The 16,996-nt window shown below is 37.3% G+C and overlaps 1 protein-coding gene and 1 long non-coding RNA gene across 11 annotated transcripts in view; one reads left to right on the plus strand and one right to left on the minus strand.

The window, feature by feature from the left end:
• The window catches only part of LOC124554031, a 68,381-nt gene extending 51,962 nt beyond the window's left edge, over positions 1-16,419 (minus strand). Inside the window, exon 1 of the long non-coding RNA XR_006968213.1 lies at positions 16,323-16,419. This is a non-coding gene — a long non-coding RNA (uncharacterized LOC124554031). The remainder of the gene's footprint in view (positions 1-16,322) is intronic.
• LOC124554028 (zinc finger protein 729-like) overlaps positions 16,344-16,996 on the plus strand; it is a 117,850-nt gene continuing 117,197 nt past the window's right edge. For 5 of the 10 annotated variants that reach the window (XM_047128054.1, XM_047128061.1, XM_047128058.1 and 2 more), the window contains exon 1: positions 16,344-16,488. The gene's annotated coding sequence lies outside the window, so the exon portion shown is untranslated. Of the gene's footprint in view, positions 16,489-16,541; positions 16,561-16,587; positions 16,678-16,770; positions 16,971-16,996 lie in introns of those variants that run through there. The other 5 variants (XM_047128056.1, XM_047128060.1, XM_047128059.1 and 2 more) reach the window with 5 other exon arrangements.

A 16,996-nucleotide genomic window follows, 5' to 3' on the forward strand; every position in this document is an offset into this window, starting at 1 on the left:
CGTACACATGTACTAACAGAAAGTAATGGAAGAAATGAGATACCACTCAGGAAATCAGAAACTTGCTTGCAGATTCACTCATTCGCAGGATTGACCCCACAGGTACGTGACAAGGTGAAGTACACCGAGTACACTAAGATAGGCTACACAACTCACAAAGGAGGTGCAACAATTCGTCTAATCATCCACCGGGATAAAGCCCACTTGATGTGCATTCGTTGTGAAGTGTGCTACACTCGTTGCAAATGACAAAAAGTTACACGACTCCTTAGTGTTTGGCACCAGCATGTGCTTGTTTTAGAAAAATCAGACACGAGAGAGAAAACTGTCCATCTCTACAGCACTGGTCAGCTAACCAAGTAGGTCAACGAGGTGCTCGAAGGAATGTGAATACGCGAAATGTGAATGGGAGCAGTTCTGCCATTGCTCCTTGCTCCCCTTCTGCAAAGCCAATCCGGTAAGAGAGATAGGAATTGCTCAAGTGGTAAACGTAAGTTTGCAAGATAAATGAACAGCAGAACTTCTACCTTCCTCATCAATACAGGCATACAAATAAATGTTTTGTTTGTTAGATATACTCACTGTCAACTGTACCCCATTCTAGCTGACTTTGCAACTTCATCTGAAGAAAAGGAACAACTTCTGTCAAACTTCTTAATGTACCACAAGATTCCTACATATGATACCAAGCCAATAGCCTGGAAACCATATTGCATATCTTATCACTTGCAGCCTGCAGTAGACAAAAATGCCTCAGATTTACTAAAAGCTGGAGTAATAAAACCTTCTTTCAGTTCCTGGTTGTCACATACAGGGTGCACATAAAGTCCGGGAACACTTTCAATCATTATTTATTGCAAAAGAACTAAACATTGTACAGGTCTCATACATATTGCACTTTGAAGAGAGACTGTGAAAGTTTTTGTTTTTTACAAACATTTGATATGCGAACCACGAGAGACCCAGCACATGTCAGTATGGTAATTGATACCTTTCCATACCCATCCTAGCATGGCATCGTCGACTGTGGCAGTCGCTTCCCGTATTCTCTCCCGGACCTCTGCTGTATCACGTGGTAGAGGTGGTACATACATCAGATCTTTAATGTGTTCCTACAGAAAAGACTCACATGGAGTGAGGTCTGGTGATCAGGAAGGCCATTTCATGAAACAGCTGTCCCCTTTTGTAGTACGGCCAATCCACCAATGCAGTAGCTCCGTGTTCAGGTACCCACAAACTTCAAGATGGAAATGGGGTGGAGCCCCATTCTGCTGAAACATGTCCAAGTAGGAATACCCAGTGACAGTGCTTTCGACAAAGAAGAATGGCCTGTACAGTTTTCGACGTGACAAGGCACAAAAAATATTTACCTTTGGGGAATCACGCTCAAATTCCATGCATTTGTGTGGATGCTTTGTATCCCATATTCGACATTTATGCCTGTTCACTTTCCCATTTGTCAAACTACAACATACCTCAACTCACCATGCTTGTGACTAGCACCAACTATCGGCAAATTACCAAAATACGCTGTGGCAGTTGTAATGCTGTAAATATAATACGGCCATTAATCTGTATATTTTAAATTTTTTGTTCCGTAATAATTTTGAAAAATTAAGTAAATACTATAACGAGAGTAAGCTTTTGTTAAGTGTAGTTTATCTGTTAAAAATAACCTCTTTGATGTAGGTGGAATAAATGTATTAAAACATATTTTGTAAATAATTATGTAATATTTCAAGTACAACTGTAATTAATTATGTCAATTTTGTATGTATGTGCTGTCATGCAATTGTAGATGGTTCATACTTAGGGTTTTTGTAAGCAGAAGTGTAAAATGAAAATGTGTAGGGATCATAGGTAGAACGGAACTTCGTTCTGTGGTGGAATGGGAAAGGTGGTGGGGCATGCGAGTGAGAATTGGTGCGCAAGTGACACACACAGTCGGTAGCTGCCCTGCAAGTGGTGAACGTGCTCAGACGTGTTCTACATGATTGGCGCAGTACAGCAATAAATTAATAGCTCAGAAATTTGCCATTTTATCATCGCCAACAAGAGGAAGATAGAGCTATGTACATCAAGAGCCGTACCTGTGCAATGTTACTACACAGCACCGCCTCACGCCACCTTCGACATCAGTAACAGGCAAAGTACTTTACTTAGAAGTGTATCACAGTATGAACCATCCTTCTTCAATCAGTGGAATATAAGTGTTAAATGTACCTTTGTGTTTAACCATAATTTTCCAATTTCATTTACCTCAGTAGGGTCCTTACCTAAACGAATTTATTCCGAGTATTCTGATTTTTATTGAAGCTTGAATAATAGTAAATTACTGGCAATAGTATTGTTTTGGTAGAAAATTCTGAAAATCATTGTTAAATACTAAAGTTTGCACATATCGGTTTAAGAACCACCGCTTTGCGTGACCATGAGGATAAGTTCTCAATAGCATTTTTGAAAGTAAGATAACATAATTGTTTAACTGCAACAATCTTAACAGTATTTGTTCGTGTTACTTCTCCATGTCAAAGAAAGCCAGACAAATATTGGTGTTAGTTAAATGTTAACAAATAAAAGTCCTAAAGAAATGAAATCTAGTCGTGTTAAATAATAGTTTTGGTAATATGAATAATAGCTATAAGTTTAAGATTTTTTTGTATCCTTGTTGAAACATGTGTGTGTTTTCTTTAAATAATTACTGAAGTATAGTGGTAAATTCCACAAGTAACAGAAAGTGGGATTAATAGTACTTACTGCCAAATGACCCAAGTAAATGGAAATTAAGTGGTTGTGTTTCAGTTAGATAGTAAGTGAAAGCAGTTATTTATTCAGTGTCGAAAATTGACTTCTTCTTTTTTTGTGGACACTGTGCCAGATTTGGGCTGGCGGCCGTTTTATTAAGTGAAACAGTTTATTGTTATAACAGGCTTTGTCTGATAAAAGGTTTCGAAAAGTAATTATTCTCACTGCTTTTCCCACAAACTGTATGATTCAGAGAAAAATAGTTCAATAATTTACCATTAGGTTGAACACGGTTAAAATCAGTCTCCGAGAGTCGATGGTTTGGAGTGTGCCTGTCACTACTTACTACACAGTTCTAACACTCCGAATCGCGGATCTTCCATCTTTACAGCGGTAGAACTTAAACGTTCTGGTACCGTATTGACGAGAACGCGAAAGAACCGTTGCACGGTACACATGAAAAAAGAACTTTCAGGATTTCTCTTCAAAGTGACATACGTATGATATCTGTACAATGTTTTGTTCTTGTGCAGGGTGTATACGCGGACAAGGAAAAAAAATTCCCAGATTTTTCACGGATAAAAATACACTTCCTCCCAGGTGAAAACAAGCTTTCTCCATGTTAAGTGACAGTATATTTTCCCTTATCAATCCTTTGAATGGTTATGGTTTTATACATGGGGATAGAATTTCCTGGCACAATAGAAAACGAAACTCAGGGAAAAAGACAAGATTTGGAAATATCTTTCATGTGCAGCAACATGCATGCTGCGTATTTTCGTATTACAAAAGTATACATTGGAATTCCACCAAATGCCACATGTTACTTTCCAAATCACTGAAATCAAGATTGCGATGCGCTTTTGTAAGCCAGTCATAGCTCATGTCACGTGATCTCGCCAGCCGATATTCAGAGCATAGGACACGTGATGTAGTCAGCCAGCAGCAACATCACTGCTAAGTAACACGAACACACAAACAGGGAAAGTTAATAATTTAAATTAATATATATGGTGTTGCTACAAGAAAAGCAAAGCTGTCACATATAATATTGGTCTCTAAGGTTAATATGCTGCAAGAGAAGTTAAGCTTTCGCATATAATGTTGATCTTTTTTGTGTGTGTTGCACTTTGAGATACATCACACAAATGTGCCAGTAAAATTTACAATAATGAGATAAATGTCTGATCTTCAGGGTTCAAAATTCTTCTAAATGACTCATCATCAAAGAGTTGATTTTTAAATGAGTCAAACGCTCTTTAATTTAATAAATTCATGGCACATTCTTGCACATAGTTCAACTTACGTAGAAGGATATTTACTCTGAAAGTAATGCTTTTGAAACCACTAGTCGCAATATTTTCCCGTGACCTGTCAGAAATAGGTTTGTTTCACCAGTTGCCAGACAGCGCAAATAACAGGCAACACAGCTATCATAACATAGGAAGCCCGTATGTGCGTACGTGTTAAACACTGAAAGATCATACATTATGTCATAAAAGAAACAAGACATTAGAAGATACTCCATGAGCATCGGAATTTCGTGAACCATATTAAAGTGTGCACATTTAAAGTGCACACTCGTATGTCCAGATTTCCAATGAAGTAGACCTCAACTTGATATTAAGCTTTTCAGTGTGGCTTTCGCGATGTAAATTTTCTTGGAGCACCAGTATTGTATTATACCATATTTGGTTCTTAATTATGGCATAATGTCATATGTGCTAGGGGAATAAAAAAAAACATGCACGTGAAATGCAGCGAACAGTTGAAACTAGCCAGCACTGTGGAATTAAACATTTCGTTTCAAATACATTGACTGCCACTGCAGAAAAGATTAATAAAAGCCAAATTTCTTTAGCAAACAGACAAAAATAACTTCATTGTTCCACAAGGCAATTAATGCTTGACTGTCAGAAAGGTAGAAATAAAATAAAATCTGAAACTAATGCCATATTTTAGCCTTCCATAATTATGTGAATGTATTTTAATTCACTTGATAGCTCCCGGCCACAGACATCCGTTTTGTTTTGATTTGACGTGAGAGTACATGAAGGCGATACAGCAAAATCACTAAATGTTGACACGGATCACGTGGAGACTACCTACTACAACTCTACTCTGACTGCTCTGCGCATCAGTCCCAGATCTACGATATTTGCGCACCGGATCAATACTAAAAAAATCGAATTTTCAAAAATATGTTCATCTTGTAGCGCACATCTTTCTGAAAAGTCTGAAGCATAAAACATATGTGTTCGAGGAAATGTAAGACATATTATTTGGTCTTAAGTACGCCAAAGTGCAGTGCCATGCCTCTTGACAAATCATTCTTCTAACGCATATCACTGTATTTCGCTCTGTGGAATTGAAACGTGTATATTTTGTAATGGATGCCATCAAACTATATTCAGGACAGTGGAAATTGAAATGTCCTGTGGGGCCTCACCTGTTCCCAGTCAACCAGTTCGACAGCCTGCCCCTTTTCAAAAAACAAAATCTCACAATTAATAGCGGATGGGATTTTTTGTAATCAGGAGAACAAGAACTCTTCAGAAAATCTGAACTCTTTATTGCCTATTGGCTAATAACTTGCTGTTTTGTGTGACATAAAATTAAATATAGGATACATAAAACCAATAAAGACAAGAGATAATCAAGAAATTATGCATTTCTTCAACCCTTAGCTCCTAGCATTTTTTTCTCTCTAATCTCACTACAGCTTTACATGGTGTGCTTTCCTTTCTGGGAAAGGATCTACGGTATTACCTCATCAAAGTTCGTGAAACGTTTTGCTACATGAAAAATCAAAATGTCATTATCTACAACTGAAAAAGCTGTTAACAGAAATAATACCCAAGACTGGTATGGTTTGTCGCTGTCTGCTAGATAAAACATAATAGGCCTTTCTAATATGTCAGCAGTTTTGTAACACACACCAAATAAACAAGACTGTTTTGGCACCAATGGCCATTTTTATAACACTACAGAATATAATTCACAAAGTACCAATATCAAATGCCTATTAGGCCTACTACAAACAAAAAAACTTAATGTTAGGAAATAGTTTCACTTTCATTCATATGCACCAGTTTCTCAAGCATGAGACCGAAAAGTAGTATTACGAAATTTTTATATAAATTTGGGATTGTCTTATTCTCCCATAATTTGTCCCCGTTTCTTCTCCTTCCTCGTTCCACAAACAATCTTGTCATCACCAATTCTGTAGCTATTTGTGCCATTGTCAAAATTTGTTCGCTGATTAGCTTCACTAACCCTGCCAGAATCACACGTTAGGTTATCCCGCAATTATTTTCCGGTTAGGCGTTTTACGTTTTTGTGCAACACGTTTTCCATGTTACTTCCACAATGGAACTTAAGTGGCTGCTAGACGATAACTGTGCTACTGGTCCTTACTAGTGTAGCGATATGGCCAAAAATTTTCTGTCAAAATTTCATTTCCTTTGATACACAGAGAAGATAATACATAATCTTTCTCACCTGTTATTCCTGACAGTTGTTTATTTCCACTCTGGTAGTCTGAATCTATGGATTTCGCTAGTAATTATAACAACACTGATCTTTCACAAATCCAATCAACCACATAATCAGACAGCAATTGGCATTCATCCGTTTGGCTTTAGTCCGCTCAGATCGTATAGCCCTGTCCCATCTACGGGAAGTTTATTTCTAGATGCGATGAGACATCACATACACTATGCATGCATTCAAAAATCTACTTATGATTCAGTCAGAAATCAACTTAAAATGGGTTCAAAAATGTTCAAAATCCAATAGGGATGCGTTTCAAAATCATATGAATAATCAATAGACAAACATGCGCTGCATGCTAGGCACTTTGTGATACAAGTTTTTTTCCTCAAGAATATGAATTTGGCGCCACCTTTTCCCAGTAACATCTAGCTGCTTGATGCGACTGCTTGCACAGCCAACATCCACATTCCTGTAGCCAGAATTAAGAGAATCTACTACTCAAAAGCAACTCAACTGCGAATGCGCATGAGCCCGCTTGTAACTGCTACAACAAATCTAATGTAAACAGTTGTGACTTCACGCTCATCGGAGGCAATTTGTTGTTATGAAGCATTGCATAGTCTTCCTAGAGCCTTTGACACATTTTGCATTTGGCAGACACTTGCACGAGCACTGTGTGTCGTCGTTGTATATGGCGCATTTCCTTTGCAATTTAAGTAATTTTCGTTCTTTTTCTCTCGTTTATCTTTTATTGTCGAAGTATTATTCTGCAGTAGTGGGGTACAGTAATATCCTTTGTTAGAGTATCGGTTCTTACCAGCCAAAATTACAAAAAATTAACTGAAAACAATCAAAAATACCTAGAATTCTAAAAAAAAAAACGGTTGTCCCGGGTCGTATACACCTTGTTTATGTACGCTCGTTACAGTGGTAATACCCAACAAAACCAGTTACAGAGGAAAAGCTTGCAGCATTTTTTGCAAGGATTGATGATATTTTCAATCATCTTGTCAAATGCAAATTCTTCACCATGCTCCAGCTACTATCAGATTCATGTAGCTATTAAAGATGGAGAAAAAGACAGCTTTTGTTGTACCCTGTGGGCATTATGAATATCAAAGAAAGCCCTTCCCCCCCCCCTCCCCCCCAAACACCCGCCTCTCCCCCTCCACAACATTTTAACATTTTGCTGATTTACTTTTAGGAGGTTTAAAGCCAACCATGTGACTAGTATACCTGGATAACACAGTTGTCTTTTCAAATTCAGTGAGAGAACATGCAAAGTAACTAAAAAACATACTAACCCATTTTAGTGATGCTAATCTAATTTTGAAATTCAAAAACTGCGATTTTGCACTATCATGATTGCACTATTCAGGCCATATAATTTTAGCATATGGTTAAGACCAGAACCACAATTGAAAAATGCAGTGAATGATTTTCCAGCATCGAGGAACATTAAAGAATTGCAACTGATTTCTCAGGTTAATAAATTACTATCGCCATTTTGTGGAGAACTATCTGGTCACCACAAAATGGCTTGCAAAATTACTAACGAAGGGAGTTGCTCCTGTCTGGACAATGGATAGTAGGAGGGCCATGTTAAAACTGAAAGACATTCTTAACAAGTGCACCTGTCTTGGGTTATCGGCATTTTGCTCTACCTTTAATCTTGTTGTGTGATGCTAGCAATGTCTCAGCTGGTTGTATTTTGAGTCAGATACAAAATGGTGAAGGAAAACCAATTGGTTATGCTTCACGTCAGCTGTAGCAGCTGTGCAAAATTACACCACCACACAAAATGAACTTCTGATTCTTGTTTTTGGCACCCATTACTGTCAGTGTTACCTATAGGCATGACAGTTCACAGTAATTGCAGATCGTGTTGCTTTACAGTGCCTTTTGAGTTTAAAGGATCCCAGCAGTGGACTTGTTAGACTGGCCTTAAAACTCTGTGAATATGACTACATAACCAGACTTAAGCCTGGAAAGTTAAATCAGAATCCAGGTGCCTTGAGTACAAAAATTAAGATCCTGCAAGTAGATGATGTGCTTACTGAGGAATTAAAGAAGGCACAAGAATCCCGAGACTACTGGCAAGTATATACTGCGACAAAGTCATGAGTGTATTCAGACACATCGTAATGGGGAAAGTGCCACACATAAATTAGGATATTATGTTCAAAATTGTCATTTTGCAGAGAGTCCAAGAACAAAAACAAAATGTACCTCTTCAAACTATATCTGAGGTAGCTGGACCTTTCAAAGTCTTAGCACTCTATATTGCTGGACCATTTGCCTTAACAGTAAAAAGTAACATACATTTTATCTGTCGCTGACCGTTTCTCTCATCATCTTATTGTGTGACCCACTGCAGACATGGCCGCTGAGATGGTTGTGAGAGCACTGGTAACTTATTTTGCACTACAATCTAGAAGTCCAGAGGCCATTATAGCAGACTGAGGGACAAACGTTATGGCCAATCTTATCATACAGTTATCTTGACTGTTTAAAATAAAGAAGTTCAGAGCTACGTCATTTCATTCTAAGAGTAATGGCAGGGTTGAACACATTCATAAAACAGTACCTAGAATCTTATCTTATAACATGATTAGCTTCCCCTCAGACTGGGATTGTCTATTACCATATGTGATTTCGTCATACAACACCAGGATACATGAAACCACAGTGTTGATTCCCTTTGAGGTTGTTTATCACCAAAAAATCCATTCATGTTTCAAGACTTGTAAGCTGTCACCTGAAATGAATTCCAGCAAAGTGAAGTACATGGCTAAAAGATTAACATTTATTTTGAAGAGAATTCAGCAGAACAGTGCAGCTGAACATGGAGACAGCTCCATAGTTGAAAGTATGGTAGGATGCTGATATACCCATTTGGAGATCATGGGATGTTATGACAAACTGCCATGAAATTGGGCAGAACGAAGAAATTTACATGACCATGCACTAGACCATTACAGATTGTTCAGCAGAACAATGCAGCTGAACATGGAGACAGCTCCATAGTTGAAAGGATGCTAGGATGCTGATATACCCATTACGAGATCATGGGATGTTATGACAAACTGCCATGAAATTGGGCAGAACTAAGAAATTTACATGACCCTGCACTAGACCATTATAGATGCTGTATTTCACATTGCCTGTCAACGTTGAATTACAAATCAGAAGATTATAGCTCAGTTTGATCGCTTGACCAAGTATAAAGATATATAGCATCTACTGTAGTGGATCCAGCAAATCTCAGAAATGTTTAAAACAGATTTTGGTATAATTTACATTCTGTTACCCCATCAATTTACAGTCTAGGGATTATGCTGCACCCTGTTTACATAGAAAACATCAACCCAGTCACATATGTTGTCTGATACCCATATCACCATACTTTTGATAATAAACATTAGTGCAGTATTAAGTCGAATTGTTTTTATAAATCAGGAAATATTCCATCTACCTTATTCCCTCAATCTTTGTCTTTGAGGATGGTATGTGGAGTAAAACAAATAAATAAATACAAAAAAAGTATAGGGGGTGTTGTGTGATGGAGGTTTTCAGAATTCATGCTTGTTGGTTTGGAGGAGGTCATTCTGCTTGAAATAACTGTAAATATTTGTAGAGGTGTTATACCTCAACAGCATCTGAGTGTTGGTCCATAGGTTCAAGCGATTGCCACAGTATATCTCTTTTTTATTTTTAAAACCAGTTTTAATATAATATTTGAGTTTCCTTTAATACCTGTAGTATTTTTAATTTTCTTATTTGCTACAAAGGCTACACTTGTATTTACTTCCACTCTTTTCATCTGTAATAAAACATACGGCCTGATTTTAATTCCATTTGGTCTGGATTTTTTTCAACGCTTCTGATAACCTTTCTACATATTATTTGGTCTTAATTAACTCCTCTTGCAACTCCACTAACCTAGATCGTGATCCCAGAGTTCTGCAGTTTATTGTCACTGTTTAAGAAGTTGTAGAAACATTTGTGTTTCTAAGGCCCAAGTGATCAAATGCAGAAGTAGCTGTATGTGCCCTGTGGTCTGAGGCTATTGCCCAAGTTTCTTAAGTACAATTTTATATATTCAGCATTACCCATTCTGTATAAGAGTACAACTCTTGATTCTTTAGATACTTTGGAAAGTTGAGGCGAAATTGACGTAAGATAGCACTTATACTGTGCATGCTTTTAGCGATGACATAGCATCACGCTCAAATCTTAACGACTTTTTTTCCATTTATGGACTTCTTTTTTACTTTCTGCTCTGTTGTGGTTAATATAAAATTAGTACCAGACCTAAAATTTTGACAGAGTTAAGTCTCTTCTTGGAAAGTTTTGTGTTGAAATTTCAATGCAAGCGAGAAAAAGTTTATTTTCTACCAGTTATAAATTTTCTCTAGATTATTTATTAATGTACCATAAACCTTGTTATAATGTTGTATTTTTTATCTTATCTTGTGTCCTGTCTTACATTTGTAACTTATTTTACATATATACTCCTCTACTTCATTGTGTGCAGTAGTCTGTTACAATATCTTACTTATTGATAGTAGTAGTTCCTTTTACCCTATTACTAATTGTTTCACCTCTCCATTCATTTGTTATTTCAAAATAACTTCTTTCTTTTATAATCCCATGTTAAGGGTTTCAGAGTCTTACATGCTTACAGATTTGTTTTGTTACATTACTGATTAACAGAAAATTACTTCTGAAATGTTCACTTTCTATACAGAATGATTCATATTGTGTGTACATGGTTTGAGTTACACTAAAACAAACAGAGTAGTGTCAGAAATTTGACCCCATGTTACTTCTACAGTAATTGAAAAAAGGTAGATGAAATATCTCATGTATAAAATTTACTCTGTGAGCTATTGATTGATACTGTTTTTTGGAGATAGCAATATTATGTAGATCAAAATATGGAGTGACATATGTACCAGGCACATCAATGCTGCCCCTAATGCATTGTGTGCGTGCTGTGGTGCCAGTGATGAAAATGAAGTAGCGAGGCATGTCATTATTGAGAAATAGCATCTCATATGAAATGGCAGTCAATTAGATACATTGTCATGATGGTTTTTCAGTCTAGTAGGCAACCTGATAAGAAAACTATGAATAATTATGCTGGAAAAATCAAAATGGTTATTATACAGGGTGTTACAAAAAGGTACGGCCAAACTTTCAGGAAATATTCCTCACACACAAAGGAAGAAAATATGTTATGTGGACATGTGTCCGGAAACGCTTAATTTCCATGTTAGAGCTCATATTATTATTTCTCTTCAAATCACATTAATCATGGAATGGAACACACAGCAACAGAATGTACCAGCGTGACTTCAAACACTGTGTTACAGGAAATGTTCAAAATGTCCTCCATTAGCATGAAAGCGAGGCGACACAGAACTGTCTGATATTGCAGTCAATATTTGTTGATAATGTCTGCTCTTGGCACTTATGTGAGTCTGTATTTGGGGTTACAAAATCAAGTCTCTTTAGCAAGCAAGCTTAGATTCAAATTATTACTATCAGCTAGTTGCATTGATCAGTGGTTGCCACCTAAGTTGCTCATTAACAGATACTAGGTGGTCAATTCACATTTCAAAATGAATTGATATCGTTGATTGGCATAGCACATATACAATGCATTAATTAATTCCTTCAAATGACACAGGCTTCAGTTAACGCAGCATGATGTTTTGTCTGTTGAAAATTATTTCCTTTAATATTAATGTGGAATACTACATCATCATCATCATCATCTTTATTGTTATTCTTATTGTCCAGGGATATGGCATACTTGGTTCACTTCTTGTGATGCTCGGTTCGAAATCGTAGGACACTACAGTTTTTCCTTAACTTGGTTTTTAATAACACAGTTTTTTTTTAATATGATTCACTACTATGAATGGACACACTTGTTTTTGGGCATGATGCAGTATGAAACTGACCAACTGAGATATATACAAAATGACAATTTCAGGGCCTACCCTCCAAATAAATTTCTTGGCCAACCACTGTCTCATCTGTCCTTAGTCCTTTAACTATTGTTGTTGAGTACTGTCTTCATGTTCTGCCGGTCACCAGGTACTTTTGACGAGTTTAAGCACAGCTTGTGGGTTTTCCTTGAGCGCTATTGATGAGTTAACTTAAGCCATCCTGCTGCCCCCTGACCACTAATGACAAGTATAAATGTGCAACTTCACAGGCAGCTGTGTACTGTTCATGAATTTAACTGCACAATAGAGCTTTGAACCTATTTTTTAGCAGTTTCTCACAGTTCTGGCTACTAAGTTGGTGGTGGTAGTAGTAGTAGTACTGTGTCTACTACGATATTATTTCACTGCATTCAATTTTACTTCATCTTACTGTTCATCAATGTTTGGGATTACATAAATGTCCGATTCCACCCGTATGCTTTGACCAATGACGTCACCAATATGGCGGACACGACCATTCGCAATGTCTCCAATATGGCGCCTATGAGGTCATTATGTAAACACGATTACAAAATCCATAAATATAATCAAACTCACGGGACCAGTGCGGGAAATTGGGGGTTTTTGGGTGGGGACAAACTAAACACACACACACACACACACACACACACACACACACACACACACACGACAACATAAAACCAATCAAAATTTCCCCAATTCCACTACATTCACAATATTCACGGGAATCTGTCACTTCCCTTCATCTACATAGCTCAACCACAATTACCGATACCACAAAAGAAAAACTGATATCTAGAAAAATTGCAACACTGCGACTACACATACCATCAAAAACGGGAATCGGACACTTCACTTGACCTATATAGGTCAACAGCAGCTCACAATACCAAAACACGTAGCTACGACGAGTCATTGGAATTGGACACTTCCCTTGACTCAAATACAACTGACAATACCAAAAAAATTGAAATAAAGTACTTCCCCTAAGATACATAAATCAACCACAAGTGCTGATAACAAAACACCAACCACCAACACATGCAGTAAATAAAACTGACCCAACAACACACAAATACCCCACCAATCATCATAACATGCAAACAATAGATCCAAAAAAATGGCTACTTACCACAAAAAAGTTCCAGCACTACATACTAGGTCAGCAACCCCAATCCCCCCACCTCCACCAAACAAACAAACAAAAACACATCCAAAACAAACCAGCCCCCCCCCCTCCCTCAACCTTAATCCAATTAAACTTAGAAGACATATCCATACCAAACAAAAGAAGCTACAAATTAAATTAAATGACTTACCACTCAACAAACAGCAAATGACACCACAATAACATAAACACAACACAAACTTGATTCTTAACTCAGTGAAACCAATTTCTGTTCTTCTATAACAGTCATGACCGATAAATGCACACTTCAAGCAGTGATAACCAAATGAACCCAATACACCACATAATACACGGACCATACACACACCATTTGAGGACACCTCCAACTGCAACAAGACGACAGCTACAAACACAACACACTCATAAACTAAACTCCGCACCGTCATGACGTCACACACCACAACATGCTTACGTCACGGATCAAAGCCGACGGGTGGGATTGGACGCCTCTGTTGATCCAAATGTTTTTATCTTCAGCCCTTCTATTGAATATGTTGTTGTTGTTGTTCCTTTCTATTGAGGAAGAAATTATGAAGATATGAAGCATGACAGTGGGGATGAATTATTCGATGTTGATACAAGTGGTAACTCCTCCACAGATTCTGACCATGACAGTCTTGAAGTCATGTACCTCAACAAGTGTAACATGTAGTCTTGTGTCAACAAGATGTAATTGATAGTCTGTCCGAGGAAGAAAGGGTGGTGACAAATTTGACTAGAAAAAAAATAATTTTAGTCCACTTAATCACGCATTTGAAGACTTGTCCTTAGGACACAGCAATCAGCCAGGGAATGATCCAAGCTCTCTGTCATTCTTCATGTTATTTTTCAGAGAAGATACTGTACTGACTAATACACAAACAGGAGGTTTGGAGTCCCTTGATGTCTCTTTTACACGTGTGAAGTGCACAGGAGTGAAAGTACCGCATACACTGCATCAGACAGACAAAAATTATAAATGATCCTCTGTTTATGGTATTGAAATATTCATAAATCAATAAAGATATTTCATACACTTGGATTTACATTTCTTTGAAGATTTTATTGCACAATTGGGCATAAAACAGATCATTTTCTTTCATTTCATGAACTGATGGTTTTAAAGTTTCCTTGAGGTGTATGAGTCTCCGCTTTACCTTTAATAATTGTAGAAGCTGAAGAAATTAATTAAAATTTGTATCACAGCCATGACTTGAACCTTTTTTCAACTTTATTCAATTGACTGTATACATACAAATAGAGCACATTAATAAGAAATCACACATTATATTTAGTTTCAGATTTTCTTTTTAAAAATTTCTCCTTTATTACATTTTTGTTGACTATCTTTTCAGTGTTGGGAGTTCATTTTGGTTTTACATTTAGGATATTTTTCCATGTGTGTGTTTTTGTAATGCTTTCAGTCTTTTTATGAAGTTTTTGAGTTAGGTTTGTTGACTTCTTTCCTCAGTGACGATTAATGGCAGCAAATAAACAGTTTTATGTTACTAGTGTAGGTCGGCTCAGTGACAGAGAGCTGTGACATCTCTCCCCCGCCCCCCTGCCCGCACATCTAGTACAGAAAAGGCTGCCCCAGGTACCCCATCCTCACCACACCTCAAGGTGGCACTCTGGAGCCAGTTGACTGTGGCCAACAAAGCTTCCAGCTGCATTTGGACTGTGGCTAACTACTCCTGCATCCGCACACAACAGACACAGTCTCTATCCATCTAGCTAATATGTGATTTACTATAAGAAACTTAAGGAAACCTACTGCCACACTAGGTTAACAACTACACTCTAGGTGGCAGAAAGGACACTCAACAATGAAAAACAATAAATATTTATGGTAGAAGCTACATCTGGTGCTTATTTTGCTGCTAGGGCTATCAAGTGGATACTACAGGAAAAAAACAGTGACCTACAGTATACTGCTAGGGGCTATATAGTGAATGTTATTTATAAATGTTAAACAGTAACCAGCGGTAAACTACACCTACTGGTTATCCCTCGCATTTACAGTGTGAACAAACGTTTACGTACACGCGAAAATAGCCTAATAAAACTATAAAAACGGCTACATTCAATGTATCGAGTCGAAATGACACAAATAAACGTAAATACTGAGTATTGTACACTGACAGATGCAGGTACAAAACAAAACCTTTAGCTAACAATAAGAGTTCAGAATGAAAAGCACAAATACGAGTTCTACTTTATAGGAACCCATAGGCTCACAGTACACGATCACTAATGCCCACAACAAGCTAAGGAAAATAAGCAGACGCGAGGAGAGTATTAGATTTCTGCTAACTAAACCGTATGTAAGAATGGCTCAGAAGTTTTATTGTAACATTGATTTACTCAGACATTTTAATGTAACACTAATTTACCACGTATTTTACGTCTACTTAACTGTTAACGCTCACAGGTTGCGCTAGTCAAACGTATGCAAGTGGCGTTAAGAGTTCACCGTCAGTATCACTTTTCCTAATAAAACGTATAAAAACTGCTACCTTCAATGTAACGAGCCTAAATGACACTAATAAGTGTGAATACTAAGCATCCAACACTAACTTAAACTGATTAACCCTCGTATTTATAATGTAAACAAACGTTCACGTACAAGCGAAAAATGACCTAATAAAATGTATAAAAACTGCTATGTTCAATGTATCGAGTCTAAATGACACTAATAAACGTAAATACTGAGTATTGTGCAGTACTTAATTGATGTTCCCGCGCATTTAACAATGTAATTTAAGAACGTAAACAAACGTTTGCGTACACGCGAAGCTGTCCTTCGCTTTTCCTATTCAAACGCAAATAAAAACTGAAACCTTCAATTTATCAAGTCTATTTCACACTAATGCACGCAAATACTATAGAAAATACAGAAAAAAACTGTTAATTACATATCTCGTAAGACTCACTGAAAAAGACGTAAAATTCTGCTGTTGGCCACACGAGCGACGAGATTCACACTGGTTTCGAATGCGTCTGCTGGTTCTGCGATACTGTCACCCTTCGTGTACTCAGTACTGTGTAGTCAGCAGCAACCTCGTGGTGTTGTGGAAATTTGTGTGTGATATTCTCCAGGTAATTTATAAGCGTTTATAAACTGCAAACAAGAATAAGTGAAGAAATGTGTTTCGGAAGTAAATTAACATGGTACTTAATTTCTATCACAGTAACAGTTGAGTTTGATGAGTGTACTAGTTCGCGAATATCTTGTGATGACTCTGCTGTTTGAGGCTGCTGTCTTTTTTATGTTTTAATTTTTAATGGGTACATAAGGATGAGATTATATTCTGTATTTAATTGTGATCACATCACCTATAGTGTGCTTGGTGACGGTGTGTGAATGTTGTAATTTTTCAGGTTATGTTCGTAACAACTAAATACCTGAGTTGTTAGTGCTTGTTTTTGGCCTGACCGTTAAAATCGCTACGTGTATCTTCGTAAAAGAAACGGTTGAGTGTGTGACGTGCTGTCAGGAGCAGTTTGTCTACGAAGTAATCTCCTCATATACTTCGTGGCTAACGAGAAAAGGCGGACAGTGAAATTCAAAGGTTGTCCATGTTAGTACGGTTATTTTGACTTACTT

The sequence above is a fragment of the Schistocerca americana genome, chromosome 11 (assembly GCF_021461395.2).
Source record: "Schistocerca americana isolate TAMUIC-IGC-003095 chromosome 11, iqSchAmer2.1, whole genome shotgun sequence".
NCBI classification, from domain to species: Eukaryota; Metazoa; Arthropoda; class Insecta; order Orthoptera; family Acrididae; genus Schistocerca; species Schistocerca americana.